Source organism: Stegostoma tigrinum, chromosome 22 (assembly GCF_030684315.1).
Source record: "Stegostoma tigrinum isolate sSteTig4 chromosome 22, sSteTig4.hap1, whole genome shotgun sequence".
NCBI lineage: Eukaryota > Metazoa > Chordata > Chondrichthyes > Orectolobiformes > Stegostomatidae > Stegostoma > Stegostoma tigrinum.
The window spans coordinates 30,232,114-30,252,042 of record NC_081375.1 but is presented as its reverse complement, the minus strand read 5'-3'; the positions used below and the strand labels follow the sequence as shown (position 1 = coordinate 30,252,042).

General features: G+C 40.0%; 1 long non-coding RNA gene across 1 annotated transcript in view; it reads left to right on the top strand.

Moving 5' to 3' along the window:
- LOC125463629 (uncharacterized) overlaps positions 1–19,929 on the top strand; it is an 857,594-nt gene that overhangs the window by 275,611 nt on the left and 562,054 nt on the right. The window lies entirely within an intron of this gene.

The following is a 19,929-nucleotide window of genomic DNA, read 5'->3' as shown; positions in this document are numbered from 1 at the left end:
CTCCACCTGATCACTCAGAGGAAATTATCTTTCAGTTTGCCACATAATCCATTACATGAAGCGGAAAATCTATTTTGAGCGATATTTCAATGGTCCTGGAATGAAAAATTAATGCTCGCCTGATAGTTGGTTTTAGCACACCCATGAAGTAAGTAAAATCAGGAATGCTTTGAAATGTAAAAAAAAATCTATCTCCCAGAAGAGAAAGACCCGATTTTGTTATTATGCTAACAGACTGAGGCTGTTAGTACCAGACATTATTACAGGGTAACACTGATATCAACTTCAGTTTCCCTTTCATACAGTTAAACTTGGAGATGCAGAGATGGCTTTTGGAGATGCTTACTACTTTCTCCACAGTGTGTAATGATGGAAACCTCACAGAAAACCTTGATATTGAAGTCACTGCAATAGTTTGTACCTCAGACACTTGTACACTAGAATCTCAGGGAAGTTAGGAGTAAATAAGTGCTTTATCATAATTGTCACTGAAATCTCACTGACTTTGAAAGGTTACTTAAGTGTAGGATCTCATTATATGTATTGAGGTAATGTTGCAGATTTTAAAAAATCTTTGTTAGTTTTTCTAATTTCTCAATTATTTTGTATTGTCTGATCTGGATTTTGCATTGTGTTCATGATTTAAATTTAATTTATGTGTACCGTTTCTTACTTTCTGGTCCAGTCTGTATGGATTATAAATTATCTTGCCCTGGTATTTGGATCCGTTAATTTTCCATAGAATTTGAGGAAAAAAAAATGCAATTTTCCTGTTCCCACTGCATCTGCATGATTATAGCTTGATCCTGAGCAGATGCTGCAAATCTCCCAACTTCCTCACTGTTAAAATGGGGAAACAGCAGATTTGCATGCTTACCGTGTGGCTGTACCTTTTGAAGGGAAGCTGCAGTAGACGGTTGCTGCAATGTACATCAAAGCCAAATGAACACCAGTATGGGTGTACTTTTCCATAGTGACATATGCAGTATTGGAACCATTAGTGATGTTCATGGAGGGCCAGAAGATCTTCAACAACCATCTTCAGAAAGGAATTGGTGCAGGTGACCAGGAGGACACCTGATTTCTGGACTTGACGTCTTTGTAATGGTGTTCCAAGAAGACCCGTGATTGGTCATGGTAAGCGATTATATGACACATGATATCCCAAAGCTAACATCTCGCACTGCTCAATGCAACATGCTCAATAATTCACATAGCTGCACTTTCTAGCACCCAGAGCTCATGATTAACATCTAGATCTTGCAAATTGTTTACCAGCTGCCAGTCTTGCATCCACCTCTTTTTGTTCCATATGTTGTCTGTAGTTTAGCTGCAGTAGATAAATCACACAGGCAAAGGGCTTTGCTCTTTCTCTTGCAGACCAAGGCAGTAAGAACTGCAGGGTACAAGGGTGGAGTTCTGTGTAGGACACGTTTATCAATATCATGCCACTTTTAAAATCTGCCATTGCTGAGAACAATGAGGATCCCGACACATTCCTGATATCTCTGTCCTTCATTTTTTTGTTTTAAACCCTCTGATCCGCTGCACTCTGCTATCTAACAGGGTGTACAAGCAAGCAGCAGGTGTCGACACCATGGATCTCTTGCTTTGCCCGACAAGCTTCCTTCACTTCAAACCTTGTCCTAATATTCCTCTACTGATTTTCCAGTTATCTGACACCAAAGAACTGCCTCCTTCCCAGTTACAGCACCCCCAATTTGGGGAAAGAAGTCACTCACAAATTGTGGTTGAAGAGACCCTGTCACTTGGTCTGACAATTGGAGGCACCAGCCCATATGTTCCACCACATGTACCTTGGAGACTTCTATTGAGTTAGTGTCAACAAAACATGACTTCTTACCGCATGAGTTTCCAGATCAGGGGTGAATGATGAGCGTATGAACAAGAAGCCAGTGTAGGCCATTTGGCCCTTGAGCCTGTTCTAACAGTTAATCACATCATGGCTGATCCAATAACCTTCCTTTCTGAGAATTTATCCACATCTGCCTTTTAAATAAATTGAAAGTATCTGCTTCTACTGACTTTTCAGGAAGACCATTCCAAAGACCCATGACTGACTGAGGAATAAAAACCTCAAACATTTGTTTTAATTATTACCACTAGTTCTAGGTTCTCTCCAAAGAGGAAGTATCCTCCCCACGAATGTCTGTCAAGGATTTCATGTATCAATCAAGTTAGCTCTTATCGTAATCTCTTCTGAATTCCAGTGGATAGAAGCCTACACTGTGAAACCTTTCCTCCTAAGGTGACCAGGTATTAACCTAGTAAACCTTCTCTGAATGACTTCTGTGCATTTACAACCATTTTTTGTTTTACAGACAGAGAACAGTACTGATGTAAAACTCTGTACGTGACCTTACCAGTACCTATTCAACTGAATCCCTACACGTGTGTTAAATTCTTGTCACAAACAAATAACATGCAAAGAGTTTTCCTAATTACTTGCTATATATGTATACTAATGTTCTGTGATTTGAGCACTAGTACACCCAGTTCCACCTCTGCATCTTGGAGCTATGCAATCTCTGCATTGACATAAAAAAACACTAGGATGGAAATGTTCAGCAGCTCAGGCACTATCTATGAGAGAATTGGAATTAATGTTTCAAGTTATGACCTTTCATCAACTGTAGAGAAAGAGGTGTGAGAGCATTAAGTCAGTGCTGGGGACAGGGTATGAGTGTTGTCAAAGGCAAGAGGGAAAATATAGGACTGTACAAGGTGAAGGCCAGAGGAAATTAAATAGATAAAAGATTTCAATGCAACAGCCAAGAAAGAATGATAATGGCTGGTATAAAGGTGTGTGCAAATAAAGCATAAATTGCTACAGGAAAGCAAATTTAATGCAATGTGGATGTATTAAGAAAGAAGCAAGGTGAAAGTTGACCCATCAAAGCAAAAGAAAAGCTCATGAAACAAGATGGTGGCAAACATTATGATCTAAAGACATTGAACTTGTGTTTTGCCCTAAAGGCTGTCAAATGCTAAATTGAAAGGTAAGGTTTCCACTAAGTTTGCATTAAACTTTACTGGACCACTACAGGAGATGATGGATGGAACGTTCAGCATGGGAGTAAGGTGGAAAACTAAAATGACCTAAGGCCAATTGAACAATTCCTGACTTGAGGATCCTTGTGTTTGACAACAATGTCATACCACCATCAAAAGCATCTGCGTGGAAATCACTGTATTCATTCCTTTTGGCGTGAATTCTGATCTGTCAACATTATGCTTTTTGTCCACGTTCCCCGTCTTCGACTTGCTGAAAATACTATTTATCTTGGCTCCCTTTTGCATCCAATGTGTCAATGGATATGTTTGGATTGATTTTGAGATTGTTTAAGTTTGTATATTAATGTTAATAACCTGTGTTTTTTTATCATATGTTAGAGAATAGGTTTACTGTCATAATTTTTTAGTTTTCTTATTTGCTGATGAGTTTCTTTTATCTTAAATAGTCATCACAGTCAGGAATTAAACTACCTAGAGATTATAGACAATGGAAACTGTAGATGCTGGAGAATCTGAGATACAAAGTGTGAAGCTGGATGAACACAGCAGGTCAAGCGGCATCTTAGGAGCACAAAAGCTGACGTTTCAGGCCTAGAGTGAAGGATCCAGGCCTGAAATGTCAGCTTTTGTGCTCCTAACATGCTGTTTGGCCTGCTGTGTTCATCCAGCTTCACACTTTGTTACCTAGAGATTATATTGATCATATTTAACATTTTGTGATGACATGTAGAATGGTGGGTTCTGATTTTTCAGTGCATTATTCCCATCAGGGTGCTGACATACTTACATTTCTACTGACAACAAACACATAGGAATCAATCAAGAAACACATGGAGAACGGTCGTTTGCTAAGTTGTTTTTCTTCCCTCCTGTGTGTGTGTGTCCTGCTAATAGATTCTCAGCTCCCACTGTACAGGGATTCTACATTGAAACACAGCAGATAACTAGATGTCTCCATCAAGATACTTGCAAAAACCCGCAGGACAACTGTTTCAGCAAAAGTTATTCCTTCACCACTGGGAGCAATATCTGGGACAATATGGATACTGCACATTTCATTGAGCAGCTTGAAGAATGCAAACTGCTGTGACAAGCCTTTAGGAATCTGAACCAACAATGCAATTGTGACAGGGAGCTGCTTGTCCCAGGGCATGAACTGCATGTGGACACAATGAAGAACAGAGGGAGAGAGCTAGGCAAGATCCTGAAATCCAGCCATTCCAACAATAAAGAAGAATGCAGAGCAGACCAGTATTTTCGGACAAAGTTTATGTATCAGTCTTTTAGTGATGTAACAGTAAGATATATCTATGAATACCATCAAATGTAGCATTTAGTCTTTATATGTATTAACCAGTGTTATTAAGAGACCCAAGCCTAAATGCAACACTTGTCCTTGTTTCTCCTCAACCTGATTATCTTGAGCCTGAATTGGTCAATGTGGGAGTAAAAGCACATGACAAAGGACAAGCAACCTTTGATAGGTACAGTGAATTTATTACAATATTTTGCCTGCTTTTTCATTCAAAGCAGCCTTTCTTGATATCATCCATAGAAAACGAGGATCTAACTTTACCAGGCTCTGCATTTACTTGTGTAAATTTTTTTTTAAAGTTCAATTTATGTCATCTTGCAACTTTTTTAATGCAATTTTTAAAAAAAATTGATTTGACACCTGCAAATAATGACATGTGTATATGGAGCAGGTAACAGATTACCCATTATTCCATATTTGTTTGGAACAATTGAAGTGCTAACAGAGAAAGTAGGAACTGTTGATGCTGGAGAATCTGAGATAATTAGGTGTAGAGCTGGATGAACACAGCAAGCCAAACAGCATCAGAGGAGCAGGAAAGCTGACATTTGGGGCCTAGATCCTTCTTCAGAAAAAAGTTAACATTTTATGTATTTCTAATTTCCAGCATCTGTTGTATTTTATTTTTATTCAGCCGAGGCTAATGTCTTAGTTTCAAACCCATTGCAGTAAATATAATGATTAAACAAAAAGTGGAATTGAAAGTAATTCTCAGTAATGTAGCGATAATTGATTGTCATTAAAACTGATCTGGTTTGCCCTTCTGCTGTCTTAACCTTGACTGGCCTGCATGTGACTCCAAAACCACAATATTGTGGTTGACAAGTAACTTCCCTCTGAAGTGGTCTCAGAAGCAACACAGTTGTAGGAAACAGTTGTTAAAAAAATGTTGTAATGCAGCGATTCAAGAAAGTGGTCACCATCATTTTCTTGAGAGTAAGTAGGCATGGTCAACAAATTGTGTAGCTGGATGAACACAGCAGGCCAAGCAACATCTCAGGAGCACGAAAGCTGACGATTCGGGTGATGTTTGCTTCTGTTCCTTTTCTTTTATTGTTCCTATTCCTCTTTAGCCCTAACTATTAGATGACAGTTGCCATTTCCCTGTCTATCTGTAACTTATACTTGTCTGCCTCCAAGAACTGGGCTCCACATTTTCTCCTTCGCGGTGATCAGAAATGATACTGTTTTTGAACAGCCTATGAAACATTTTAGAGCAGTTTCCTTTACAATGTTAAATACAGCCTTGTATTTTTGGATGCTGAATAACTTATTACAAATAGCCCTGCTTTTTTGTATGTTCAATATCCTCTATTATTTTGGCTATGTATCATAAAGTGCCACAAGAATTTGCTCTCTAATCACATCTCTAGATCTTCCTTTTATGTTTCTTATCTCTACCTACGTTATTTGCTGCTTTAGTTTCGCTTTGATTTTATTCAGCTTCTCTTGCTCCCTGCTTCAAAGTGGCCAGCCGTACATTAGTGGGACACATTTTCCTCTCGTCTATTTACACCAGACTACACACAAAATGTAAGTCTTGGCTGTTTTTCTTGTCATGCAGTGTCTCGTCTTAACTCTTTGCGCAGTGACCTACATTCCCATAAATCAGTAACAATATGGGCAATGGCCTTCATTGGTCAGTGCATTGAGTATAGGAATTGGGATGTCATTTTGTAGCTGTACAGGACATTGTTGAGGCCACTTTTAGAAAACTGTATTCAATTATGGTCTCCCTGGTGTTATTAAACTTGAAAGGGTTCAGTAAAGATTTACAAGGATGTTTCCAGGATTGAAGAATTTGAGCTATAAGAAGAGGCTGAATAGGCTGGGGCTTTCTTACCTGGAGGCTGAGGGGTGATCTTATAGAGGTTTATAAAATCATGGGCAGCATGATGGCTTAGCAATTAGCACTGCCTCACAGGTTCTTTTCCAGCCTTGGGTGACTGTCTGTGTGGAGTTGGTACGTTCTCCCTGTGTCTGTGTGGGTTTCCTCCCAGTGCTCCGGTTTCCTCCCACAGTCCAAAGGCCACCTAGGTTGACCATGCTGAATTGCAGACAATGTCCGGGGATATGTAGGTTGTGTGGATTAGTCATGGGAAATAAAGAGTTACAGGGCTTGGGTGGGATGCTCAGCAGAGGATCATTGTGGACTCGATGGGCTGATTGGCCTGCTTCCACACCGTAGGTATTCTGGGACTCTATTATACGATGATGGGCAAAGCAGGATGAATAGCCAAAGCTTTTTTTCCCCCACGTAGGTTTAAGGTGAGAGGGGAAGGAGTTAAAAGGGACCTGAGGGGCAACTTTTTCACACAAAAGGTGGTCCAGAGGAAGTGGTGGAGAGGGATATAATAACATTTAAAAGGTATCTGGATGGGCACACGAACAGGAAGTGTTTGGAGGGAGATGGGCCAAATGCTGATAAATAGGACTTGATCAGTTTAGAATGTTAGGTCGGCATGGATAAATTGGACCGAAAGGGTCAGTTTCTGTGTTGTATAATTGTGATTTGTATAGCTCAAGCTATTCTAACAGCTTGACTAGCAGACTAACAAAGGTTGGCAGTCTAAACTGCATTTCTGGTGATGCTATCTTTTGGTTGTGCTTTCTAAAGTAAGGTCTAATCTTCCCTCTAAGATGGACGTGAAATGGTTTGGTTCCAAATACGAAGAAGCCCCTTCAGTGTCTTTGCCAAATTATATTCCTCAAAAATATCCTTTAAAACAGGTTATTTGTCACCCTGTTGTTTATAGGACCTGACACAAATTGGCTGCTTTGTTTCTGAGACAATTAGTAGGTGTTCCAAGTAGATTTCATAAGTGCTTCAATGCTATGAAGTGCTGTTGAATATCCTTTTTAATAAAATATTTGTTTAGGGTTCTATTATCTCAGTTGAATTGCTGAGTTAGTTAAACTTCTTGTAACACTGCAGCCAAGACACCAGTAAGACTGAGCATTCAGACTGAGAGTCACCTTCTTCTTATTTACATTGAGTGAGTGGTTTACTTCAGTTTTTCTGACATTTCAATGCCCGTTTGAAAATTTCTGACTTTCATCACTTCACCGCCATTTGGTGGCTTCGTTTTCATCGCTGGACCTCCATACTGGAATCACACCCCCTCCTCCCCCTCCTCCCCCTCCTCCCCCTCCACACCCCACGCCCCTCACAACCCCAGCCAAACAATTCCACTTCTCTATCTTACATTCCTCCGTCTAATTCTGTACCTTACATTCCTCCGTTTGTGATTCACCTTAAAACCGTACTCTTTTTGATGAATCTTTTGGTCATCTGCCTTAATATCCACTTAAATAGTTCAACATTTTATTTTGCTCAATGTTCCACTGCAATGAATTGGGCCACTTTTAATGTTAAAGGAGCTATGTATGGTTGAATGCTCGCAATTTGCATCATAATTGAAGTATAAAGTAAACACCAGAACATCTTTCAACAGTACAACTGTGCTGAGGCAAATGTTTTCACGTATGGATGTGACATTAAATAGACTGCAGGCGTGATATAAAGAAAACCCCATCCCACATAGAGACTGCAGAATTGAACGCCTGTAATTTATGCACATTGCTGAGTTCTGTTGCTCAGAGAGTCAGTTTTGGATGCTGCTTTGCATGGATTTGAATCTGATTAAACTATAGCATCAAAAAAAGGCCCAGACAAGTGCATTGTAACATTAAGAACTGCTGAATGTTAGTTCTCTTGACACTTAATTTTATTTTTGTTTCACATGAGTTTTGGACCATACCTTTCCATGACAGCCATGCCAACGTTTGCTGCACATAAGCCTATTTCCAGTTCGATCGACATGGACCCATTGCTACCTGATGCAAGATTACCTGGACAAGTTGATCATGTCCTAAATTTAGTATAATCTTTACTTCACATGTTTGTAACTTCTACCATTTCAGTTGAACTCTCTAGCTAAAATCTAGTTTTAATCCAAAAGCCTATTTACTTTTGGACATGTCAGAACTATCCTAATTCAATTGGCTCAGTTTGCTGCAGACCCCCAGTGAAGAGAGTCATAGATTCCCTATCGATTGGCAATTAGCATCATCTAATGATAACAGATCTTTCTAGTATCAGGACACTGGTACCTGCCACCTCCTTTCCCATCTGTTCAAGGACACAGGAATAATTTGAAGCCTGAACCATAGAAACACATTTCATCCATATCCAATTCAATCTGTCTGTTATAACTGTTTGGGTTGAAATTGAATCTCTTTGTCTTGTAGAAGCATAAACTGAACTTTGTAGTTGCATAACATAAACCTGAAGTATTGAATCTGTTTTGTATATTAAATATCTACATGGAGCACTGTGATTAAAGCAGAGGCCAAATTCCATTCTGTGACAAAACTACTTCTGATTTAAACTATCCTTTTTTTATTAGGGAAATTGGTCTTAGTGAAACAAATAAATGAATGCTACATGACTCCCTGCTTTGGAAAAGAAGGGAAGAGTTAATGTCAGATATGAGTGGTTATATCTTTGGATGTGCTCTTTCCATCAGCCAATTTTCAAGACAGGTTGATTCACACTATAAAGACATGTATAGATCAAACCATCCAGATTTCTTAAATTGACAGCAGTGGAAGACAGTTATATGCACATAAAATAAAAAATAAAGGGAGCTGTGATTCTTTTATGCTTCTGAATAATACCTTAAAAATTCTGGCAATAAATGAAGTTTTATATCTGTGTTTGTGTGGCGGCATATGAACCTGAATTTGTGCATGTTTTATGTACAATGAAAACAAGAAGAACTATTTTGAATTCTATGGTACTTTTATCTACAGATGCTGTTCTAAACTGTTATAAATTAATAGATACTTTTCGAAGTAATCAGTGTTGTGTAGGCAAAAGCAACAAGGTTGAACAGACTCCCCATGAATACCACGTTGAGGAAAGGTGACTGGACGTTAACTCTGATTTCTCTTCACAGCTGCTGCCAGACTTTCTGAGCTTTTTCAGCAACTTCTGTTTTTGTTTCTGATTTACAGCGCCCACAGTTCTTTTGGCTTTTAAGTTAGCAGGTTTATTGCTTTTGCAGCTCATTCAGTGAGTATGTTGTTCAGGAGACAGGGAGCACTCCCTCTCTTAAATCAAAATGCGGAACCTCCCATGCCCTCGTGAGTATACAATTGTCTTTAGTTTAATGTCTCTTCTGAAAAGCAGCAGCACCACTGGCAATGCAGCACTCCCTCAGCCAAGCACCAAGGTGACGCTAATATTTTTAAGCATGTTGTTTTATGGTCTTTGTTATGATGAGATGAGGAAGGGACTGATCTCTCTAACCACCTCTCTGACTTTTTCCCCCTTTTTTATCATGTGGCTATCTCATCAACTAAACTTAGTTAACCAGATCAAAATAAATAGGAGGCGGTACATGATTTTCTTGACAAAAAAAGTAGAGTTCTATTATCCAGTAACCCCAAGATGCATGAGAAAGTGCAACACCAAACACATACGTGCACCACATGTTCAACAAGAAGTGAGGGGAATGAGGGTGCCTGCACAGACTGGAAGTTATGAGCAGTTGCAGTTTGAAGCTTTAGCTCCTTTAAGAGGCAAGAGTGAAACCTGAATCTCAAGGGTTTTGCTGTTCTGTTTCCACAGGAATGGAGTGCACTTCAGATTATGTGACTTCTCAGTGATTATTGTTTCAAGTTGCTTTTTATCACTGCTGCTTTCTGACATTGAGGGAGATGAGAACGTGTAGTATCCTTGCTGTTATCAGTCAATGTTACTTTCTCTCTCCTTTAGATGCTTGCCCTTGCACAGCAGAAATATGGTTTACTTGTACATTTCAAGTTCAACTCCATTATCATTTTTGAAGTGAACACTGCTGATAACGTTTCACCTCCAAATTGTGAAGTTATCATGTAAGTAAAACAAGAGTTGTGAATTTTTGATGCCTCAAATTTATTTTTGAGTGCTTCTTAATCAAAATGGTAATTCCAATGTAGCCACTTTTGTACAGAGCATATGGATTGTCTGGTCCTGTCAGGAGATCACGACAGTCATTTTAGATCAAAAATGACCTTTTTTTAAATTTTTAGTCCATGAAGTTTTCCAGCATTAAAGTAAAATGATGAATGTTGAATAATATAGTCCTCTTTCACCATGACCATAACGGTTCCTTTTATTAATTCAGCATTTAATGCAGCACTTAGTGCCTACCCTAGTTGCCCAGAGGACAGTTCAGAGTCAGCCACATTGTTGCGGGTCTGGAATCATATGTAGGCCAGACCAGGTAAGGATGGCAGTTTCTTTCCCTAATGGACATTAGTGAACATTCAGGTTTTCCCATCAATCGGCAATAATTTCATTGTTATCATTAGACCAATAGCTTCAGATTTTTACTAAATTCAAATTTCGCTATCTACCATGGCAGTTTCTGAAGCTAAGTTCCCTGACTATTACTTGGGTTTTTGGTTAATTGTCTACCATTTAATGTCAGCAGGCTGTTGTCTCCCCTGGGTTAAGATTGCAGACTTGTGATTATACAATTGCTGAGGCATCCTGTTACTTTTGCCTGCAGTTTCACATTATATACTGCTGGAAACTGCAAATACAGATTCATTTTCATGATTTCTTACATGTGGCCTTCACTGCTTAGAAGGATTCTGGCAGAACAGATTATCCAGCCATTGCAGATTCTGTTGATTTTTCCAATCCATCAAAGTCAATATAAGGTAGATTCTAAAAGAGTTGAGTTATTCACTCTGACAAATTAACCTCATTATTATAGACAAAATCTGTTTTGATGCTGAATTTTGAAACATTTAAAGAAATGAAGGGTCATCCACACCACCTCTCACCCACCTTCCTGCGAGAATGTGATCCCCTTCTCCCAATTCCTCCGTCTCCACCGCATCTGCTCCCAAGATGGGGCGATCCATTTCCACACATCCCAGATGTCCTCCGATTTCAAGGACTATAATTTGCCCCTCTGGTGATTGGAAATGCTCTCAACATGCATCTCTGCCCTCACATCCCCTCCCTCCAACAAAAATAAAGGCAGAATCTCCTTTGTCCTCACATACCACCCCACCAACCTCTGTATCCAACGTACCATTCTCCGTCACTTCCACCACCTACATTCCCACCCCGTTACCCAAGAGATATGTCCCTCCACTTCCCAATCTGCCTTTCATAGGGACTGCTCTCTCTCCAACTCCCTCATCTGCCCCACACTCCCCACTAGATCCACCACCACCTGGCACCTTTCCCTGCAACTGCAGGAGGTGCTACACCTGCCCTTACACATTTCCCCCTCCCCTCCCAGTCAAGGCCCCAAACAAACCTTTCACATCAGACAGAGGCTTACCTGTACATCCATCAATATGGTCTACTGCATCTTCTGCTCCCGACGTGTCCTTCTCTATATCGGTGAGACCAAGTGTAGACTCGGAGACCACCTGAGCTCTGTTTGCAACAAACGACAGCACCATCTGGTTGCCAACCAATTTTACCTCCCCCTCCCACTCACTGGGCGACATGTTCATCCTGGACCTCCTCCAATGTCACAATGACGCCACTTGCAAACTGGAGGAGCAGCACCTCATATTCATCCTTGGGAGCCTACCGCCCAATGGCCTAAGCATGGAATTTACCAGTTTTAAAAACTCCTCATCCCATGTCCAAGCCTCCTTCTCATTCCCACCTCCTTGACCTGACACAGCCTGTCCATCTTCTGTCCCACTTATTCACTCCTCCCACTTCACTGTCCAATCCCCACCTGCACTCACCTATCACCATCCCACCTACCTTCCCCAGCCCAAACCCTCCTCTCTCTATTTATTTCTGAGCTCCCTTCACCCTCCTCATTTCTGAAGAAGGGTCCTGATCCGAAACATCAACTTTCCTTCTCCTCTGCCTGGCCTGCTGTGTTCCTCCAGCTCCACACTGTGTTATCTCTGACTCCAGCATCTGCAGTTCTTACTATCTCAGATCTGTAATGTTGGGTCTTCATCCTTTTTTTTGTTTCTTTCCTGCATAGTTATAAAGATAATAACCCACTGGTGACTCCTGGCATCATCAGAAGACTGAGAAGATACATGTACTTTATTAGGTAGTAATCATTTTCTTCCATCACGCCTGTCTTATTTAGCAATGCTTTACCTTGCCTGCCCGCAGAAACAGTGCTAGGTGCAGTGTTCCATCCAGATGTCAGATAACAAAGGGATTGTCACATGGGTGAAGCCTATTTTGTTCTCTCTCTAGCTACGAAAATCTTCAAAGAGCCTTTTAAATGTGAAAGCTACTTTTGACATGCTTTTCCGTCCTAGGAACTCTTATGATCATTTGCCACCATGTAATTCAGATTCATTCAGATCCCCCTTAAAAAAAACTCTGAATTCAGAAGAATGAGGATGATGACTTAGGCTGCATGAACATACACACTGGAATATACAGTTGTCATGCACTTATGCTCACTTGTTCGAAATGCAAGTGCTAGTAAAGCAAAGCGTCTACTTTAGTTTACGTGAAACTGTGACAGTCATGCCACAGGCTATGAACAGATGCAGAGCCGAACTCTACCACACACAAGTGCATGCCACAATCAACAGTGAAATTCTATTTTTCTGTCAGGGCACTTGCGAGCTGTAGTTGCAGATATTTCATGCTTGTAAAGTCTTTACAGTTGTCCTTACATAAACATGTGAAGCAAGTCAAAGATGTTTATTTTTCTCAGGACCCAGTTCATTTCACGTTTTCTGAAAAGTATGAGACACCATAAGAGAGGGCTTTGCAATTTAGCATACAATTGCACCTACATGATTCAACAATACCATCACTTACACAAACAAGTGAAATTTTCTTTTGGTGATGCCATACAGTAACTACAGAGATGCTGCAGACCTCTACAAATATAGTAAGAAGATTTGGTCGTGTGGGAGACCTAATAATCCTCAGGTCTCTGCTGTGCATTACGGGATTGGGGGTATTGTGGTTGTGCTACTTCAATCTTTGAAGCTGCTACATGTACTCTACTGACTGCAGTGTCTGGACCCCAATGTATTCAAAGCAAGTTCAGTTTTCACCTCTGTGCCTGAGGAAGGACATACTTAGCCTCAAGACAATGCAATAAAAGTTCACTGAATTGATTCCTTGGATGAAATGACTTTCCTATGAGAAGATATGAAGTAGAATAGAAGTATGCTGTCTGAGTTCGGAAGAATAAGAGTTACCCCCAGGCTGGGAGGGAATGACTAATTAGTGAGTCATAAAGCGACTTGCTAGAATAAGTCTAGAACTGTCAGCCATTGCGTCAGGATTGAATGACAGTCTTGTGAATCTTCAGATCTCTCCAACCTTAAGAACTATAATTGCTCAGTCATTAAATATATTAGCTTGAGTTATATTTTAGTATGCCCAATAATATTAGATGCACATACTTTTCAACTCAAAGGCAATTGAAAATTGGATGAGAAAGTGATGCTGATTGTATAAATTTAGCTGTGATCTTAATGAATTTGGAGCAGGTTTGATGGGAAACATGGTGTACTGCTGAGATTTTCCAGCAACTTTGTGTTTGTTCCTAATTATGAATGAAAATGTGCTATATGTTTCAGACCTTGCATCCATAGTGTCTTGGTAGCTTCCCTGAACAATGGTTAGAGCGAGAAGCCAGGAAACCACAGACCCATTAATCAATCATTTGATTTTTTGAAGTTATTGGAAACTATAATTTAAGGATAGTGTGACTGAGCATTTGTAAAAGGCAGTAGGGATTTGCACAGTGCAAGTGATACCGAATGAAATAAATTGATTTTTTTTGAGCAAGTAGGTAAAGAGGCACATGGAATGATTTATGGATGTAAATTATGTGGACTTCCAGAGGTGTTTCAAAGGACACCACAGAAGTAACTGTGATTCAAAGCTTACGAGGATCAGTTAGTTCAGTTGCCTGGATGGCTGGTTTATGGGGCAGAGTGATGTCAATTCCTCTACTGGCTGAGGTTAGTGTGAAGGTCCCTTGGAGACTTTTGTGACTTTATTTAAATATGCAGTTACATGACATAGTGGTGTAACTTGGGCTTCCAAGTTCACCAAAGTTCCAAAATGCTGGACCACTTTCAGGAGCCACCAAATTAATTTTAGTTAACATTGAGGGCTTAGCCACATAATTGGTACAATAATAAATCAATAAACACTATATCAAATATTGTGGAGGTCTCATTTATAAGTCACTCGAGATTTTATTTTTAATTACTTCAAAATTATATTTATATTACAGGAACTGCACACTTAAATGTTTCACTTAAATCTTGTAACATTGCTTTTACCCTGTGTTTGCTCAGAAATATTGATATTTTGATATGCATGTCTGCTTTGGTAGGCTCCTGTTGCTAGGTTACAATGTCTAAATCATTCCAGATTTGTTTTAATGTTTGAGCGGATTGAAAACTGAGAAATACATTCCACGTTTTGAAGCATCCATTTTAACGTTTTATTAGGTGCAGTTGTCCATATCCATCGTAACCCAATCATAACTTTGAGCTCTATAAGTACCTGGCTGAGTGTCTCTGGACAACACTCAATCTTTTGGCTGATGTTCTGCAGCGAACCCTGTGATTCCAGCTGCTGTATCAGACTCTAGTTGAGATTTCACTGTGCTCCATCAATACTGTAATCTGGAACTAAACTGTAATAAGTCTGTGTATTCTGGAAGTCCACGGACATTGGAACCCGTTGTACAGGTAAAGGTGACTGGATGGGTATTAGCTTTCTGCCGGTCTGACTTGGGAACAAATGGGGCTCATAATGTTTGGCTGTTTAATGGGAAAAATGCTGCCTTCTACAGAATTGATGCTTCTACACATTCACTGAATTGTATTTAATCAAATAGCATCTGTTCGCTAGTTTAATTTAAACAAAGTGCTCACTTTATCTACATTAGTCCACAGACACCAGCTTTTTATGGATGCATTCTGCGTAACATGCAGGGGAATGTTGTCCTGTGATAAGCAGTCTGAATTCTGTACCAATAAATTAATGATAACCCAGCAATAAAGTTGCCGCTGAGGTTTATGCCTTGTGTTTGACAGTCAACCCCTGCGTTTAGAAGTCCAGTTCTGGTTTGAAACCATTACTCATTTCTGCTACGGGGGGCCTAATTAAATTACAAAATCATTGCTGGTCCCTGCTGGTACAAATTCTGTTGAAGTATAAAATTGTCAATTGCTGTTGCTTCTGTTTTGGTTCTTGCATGAAATCCTTGTCAATCTCTGTGCTTTGGATTGTAAAAAAAAGTCTCCATTCCTTCTACAGACATCTATTTTTGGTACAAAAATTGTCCACTTCTGCAATGAAGACGTCTGAGCCAGTTGCCGAATCATTATTCCATTACAAAGTCACTGTCATTCCTTGCTGGTAGAGGTCTAATTTAGTTATGAGACCATTGTCAATCCCAGCAGCTAAAGGCCAAGTTCAGCAACTGGGTAATTGAACTGACTGATTAATGATGTTCTCACCACTGCTGCTATGATAACATCACTGAGCGAACTTAGCATATACAGAGTCTCCACAGTGTACCTTTTTTGGTCAGGCTCTGACAAGCTGCTCATTAAGTTTAAACAAAATATTGGGCAAAGCAAATTCATGCAGAAGTTTTTATATTAAAGAGTGAAAAGTTATCATTGTAACCAAGACCACATGCTGCGCTGTAATTCATTGAGATACAACATGCTGAAGACTATCACAACAAGTCAGACAGAACTGGTCTGTTTTGTCAGAACTCACTCAGTTAAGCAAGGTAACTTGAATCAAATACTGCTGTTTCATGCATAGCGTAGCCCAAGTTATTAGGATGCAATAGGACATTTGTCATGCTTATTTATGTGCCAGACACACTCTTGAGTCTTTAATTATCTTGGGCTACCTGATGTCAAGTATTAACAGAGGAGCGTAAAAAATACAGAAGCGAAGCCAGTTTTCAAAGCATAGCTAAATTACACCAACTTTTATTTTTCTCAAGGGAGTTTGCTAATCTAATCCATGCATTCCCTCCAAATCTCTCCTCTAGTTAAGGATTGCAAAGCTAATTACAGTGGTGACAGGGAGAGTTGGAGAAAAGGAGAGTGTTCAGGGGCTGGCATAGCAAAGGCAAAGAGCATTTCTTGAAGAAGTATATCCCTGCCCAGTTCAATTGATCTAATTTAACTATTCACATACCACCTGCACATTTCGTTCTCTTCCATCATATCCTTTGCTGAATTGTTCCTTTTAAGATCTCCCATTCTCTTTAAGAACGGCAAATCTATGCTTTTGTTTTTCGTCAAGAAGTAGACAAATTACAATTTTTAAAAAATATGTGGTTTGTAGATCGTCACACTGTGTCAAATTTTCAAGCATTTTCCATGTATGAATTACCTACCATGGACTTCGTTATTCCACCAGCTCACTACTATCTATCGATCCCCTATCTAAAGAGTATAAGGTCAGTAATTCCACTATTTTGCCATGAATGTGACAGGAAATACTATGATTGATCTATCACTCTATGGAAATTATCAAGTCATTCCCAGATTTGTTCACTGAAGGGATAATACTCAACCAATTGTGCTAACTTTAATGTAAATGCTTGCATAATGGATGCGAGAGCCGAGGTTAGCAAAATGAAGTGCATATAAATCAGAACTCCAAGCCACCATGCTTACTAACATTTTGTTATACTGCTGGATATCAGGAGATCTGATCCTTCCACCACAGGGGAGATGGATCAATTGCTAAATTGATCAAATCAAGCAGACACAACAGGGCAGTTTGTAGTAAACTGGTACTGCATGGGATTTTCCTACAGTCAGGACACTGCAAACTCTTTCAGTGTTTCTTGTGGACCAGGAGGTGCATGGTGCCTCCAGAAACTCCTTTTAAGGACGTATCCGGTCCACATCCACCTTCCTGATCACATGGGTCTCTATTTACCCCTATCGCTCCTTCCCCGACATCCTCAGTTGCCACAGCCTGTTCCCAAAGGTCTTTCATGGTGGCTGCCTTCCCCAGCAAAGTCCTCCTGCCCAATAAGAAGGCCAACTGTCCAAACACACAGCAAAAGACAGACCTAGAATGTATAAAGTTTGTTGAGAATTTATCTTTTAGGGACTCTAAGTGCTGTGTTTATATGTAAGATGTTGTGACGGATAATTAGTCTGCTGTGGGCTCGCAAGCTACACACAAAAATAAGTTGGTTTGCTGTATTGTGTGCTTCATAACTTGTAACGTGTTCTAGTGTTTTAAATAAACAAGCACACAACACATGACTGATTTGTCATGACATGGCTGGATTAGCTGGTTCATTGAATCTCTGACCTTGCCTTACCTGTCCCTTCTGTGTAAATGTTCTGCTGATTAGGTGGAATCTGGAGATTGGAGGCAGTAAGGGATCTTGATTTGGAGGTATAGGCACACCAAACCCTTGGCTTCTCACTGCCAGCACAACAAATTGTGGATGGCAAGATCCTTGGTCAATCTTCCTGTCTTGCTGCCAATTCACATCCTTTAATAGCCAATTAAGCACCATTTGATGACCTTCACCCATCTCCATGGGGATTAACTCAGCTGTAATCAGGCGTGCCAATGTAGGTTGTATAGGGGGCTGTGGGGTGGGGGTGGTATCATGCTTACTCAATCAGAGGCAATCAGTACCTGAAAGAAAGACTAAATGTTGGGTAGGGAGGTATCCGCTTGGAACCTCCAATCACTTTACCCCTCTTCCCGTGGCCCATGAGGCAGGAACACCAGTCCACTTGCCTTCGTCTTAGGCTCTCCATGATGTTGGAATTACTTGCTAAATAGGGCCACGTGCAGTGCTGCTGAGCTCTGAAGAGCTTCATGCCCCTGATTGGCTGACACTTCCACTGACTGGGACTTCCATCTATGAGGCTTTGATCTCGGACGAAGAATTGTGCTGGCCTCGTCACTGCCTGATTAGGTACGTCACACAACAGGCCAGACCGAGAAGAGGCAAGAAGGGTCTTTTGCCAGCTCTCCAGCTGCCTGAGAAGATAGCTGCTGTGCTTCTGCAATCTTGAATGACTGACTTCCTTTCTGAGGAATTACATCTGACCCAAAATTAGTTACCTTGTCTGTCTGGAAATTGATTTCATATGTTCTTGTAAATTTAGTTCTTGTATGATGTGCCTCTAACTCAGTAGTCCAGCTTACGTCTTTTATTATGAATACATTTCATTACTAAAAAGGCCCAGATCTTATTTGATTTTGGTTGCATCAGCCACTGCTCAATCTTCATTGGATTTATCCCCTGAATTCTTTCCATTACATCACTTATTTTTAAAGGGAGGACAATCACAAAACATGTCAAATTCTGTGGACCCGATGGGCCAAATGGCCTGTTTCCATACTATGATTTCTAGACTGGTCTTGTCACTGGCAAGCCCTGAAAGACATACTGATACATTATCGAATATGCTTTACCTTTATTAAAAACTGCTTTGCTTTGATATACTTGGCACATGAGGAACTAATGATCCTTGGGAACAAAAGCATTGAAATTGCATTCATCCAGCACTCCCTCTGCCCACAGTTTCTGACCGACTTTGGAATTAGGCATTGACATCTGCAAATCTTTTAGAAGTGTTTAAGCATAGAACTCTTTGATAAGAATCCATATATGTTTGTCAGATTTTCTCATGTGCTCTCTAATGAGAAAACAAAGTTACTTGGCCAAGCGTCAATGGACAACACACTCGGCTCATCCAGAGGCGCCGCTAGCCTGTTCACCTATTCTTCCAGCAGAGGGAGTCCGTGGACTGGTTACTGATGTAAAGTGCAAGGGCAAAGATCAAGCCAAGCCCAAGTTGTTTGATTTGACAGACTGAGCCAAGTCTGAATTTTTCTCAAGTGGACTTGGCTAATGTGAAATTATTACTCACACTCTGGGTGCCCCCACTTCCGCCTCATTAGTTTCTGCGAAGAAAGCTAAGAAAAAGTATTCGGTATTCAATCTGGATTTCATATCAGCCAAATGAGCTCAGAACATGCCTAGGGTGATCACAGGAGAACCTTTTAATGTAGTAAAGATTGCTTCAGTTGCTGAATGTAGCCTTCTGCATTTTGCTGCAAAGTCGAAACCCTAACCTGTGGCTTTAATTTGTGATTAAAATATAAAAATGGATGTGACAAAAAAGGAAGGAATTTTTTCTGGATGAAATAGATTTTCTGAAAGTGAAAGGTGTCTTGAACTCGATTCTCAGGATGTTTCCAGCTAAAGTGTCACCTAATTTTATATTTCACTTCTGTTACTTCCCATCTTCAAACCTGAATCATTTTTTTATATAAGAGAATAAGTTTGATAGACAACCATTAACCTCTGGCACCTGAACCATAGATGGAAAGTCTTCATTTGATCTGAATTTTATGTTTCAATGCAACTGAAAATCAGGTCAGATAGTTGTTTGTTTCCGTAAATTGTAATACAGATTTTACTTTCTTTTCCTTTTGTAATGATTGTAGTTACATTGTGCAATATTTGTGCTGGGATGTACATTTAGGTCTCAAATAACTAGTTTGTGTGTAACCTATTTTAACAGTA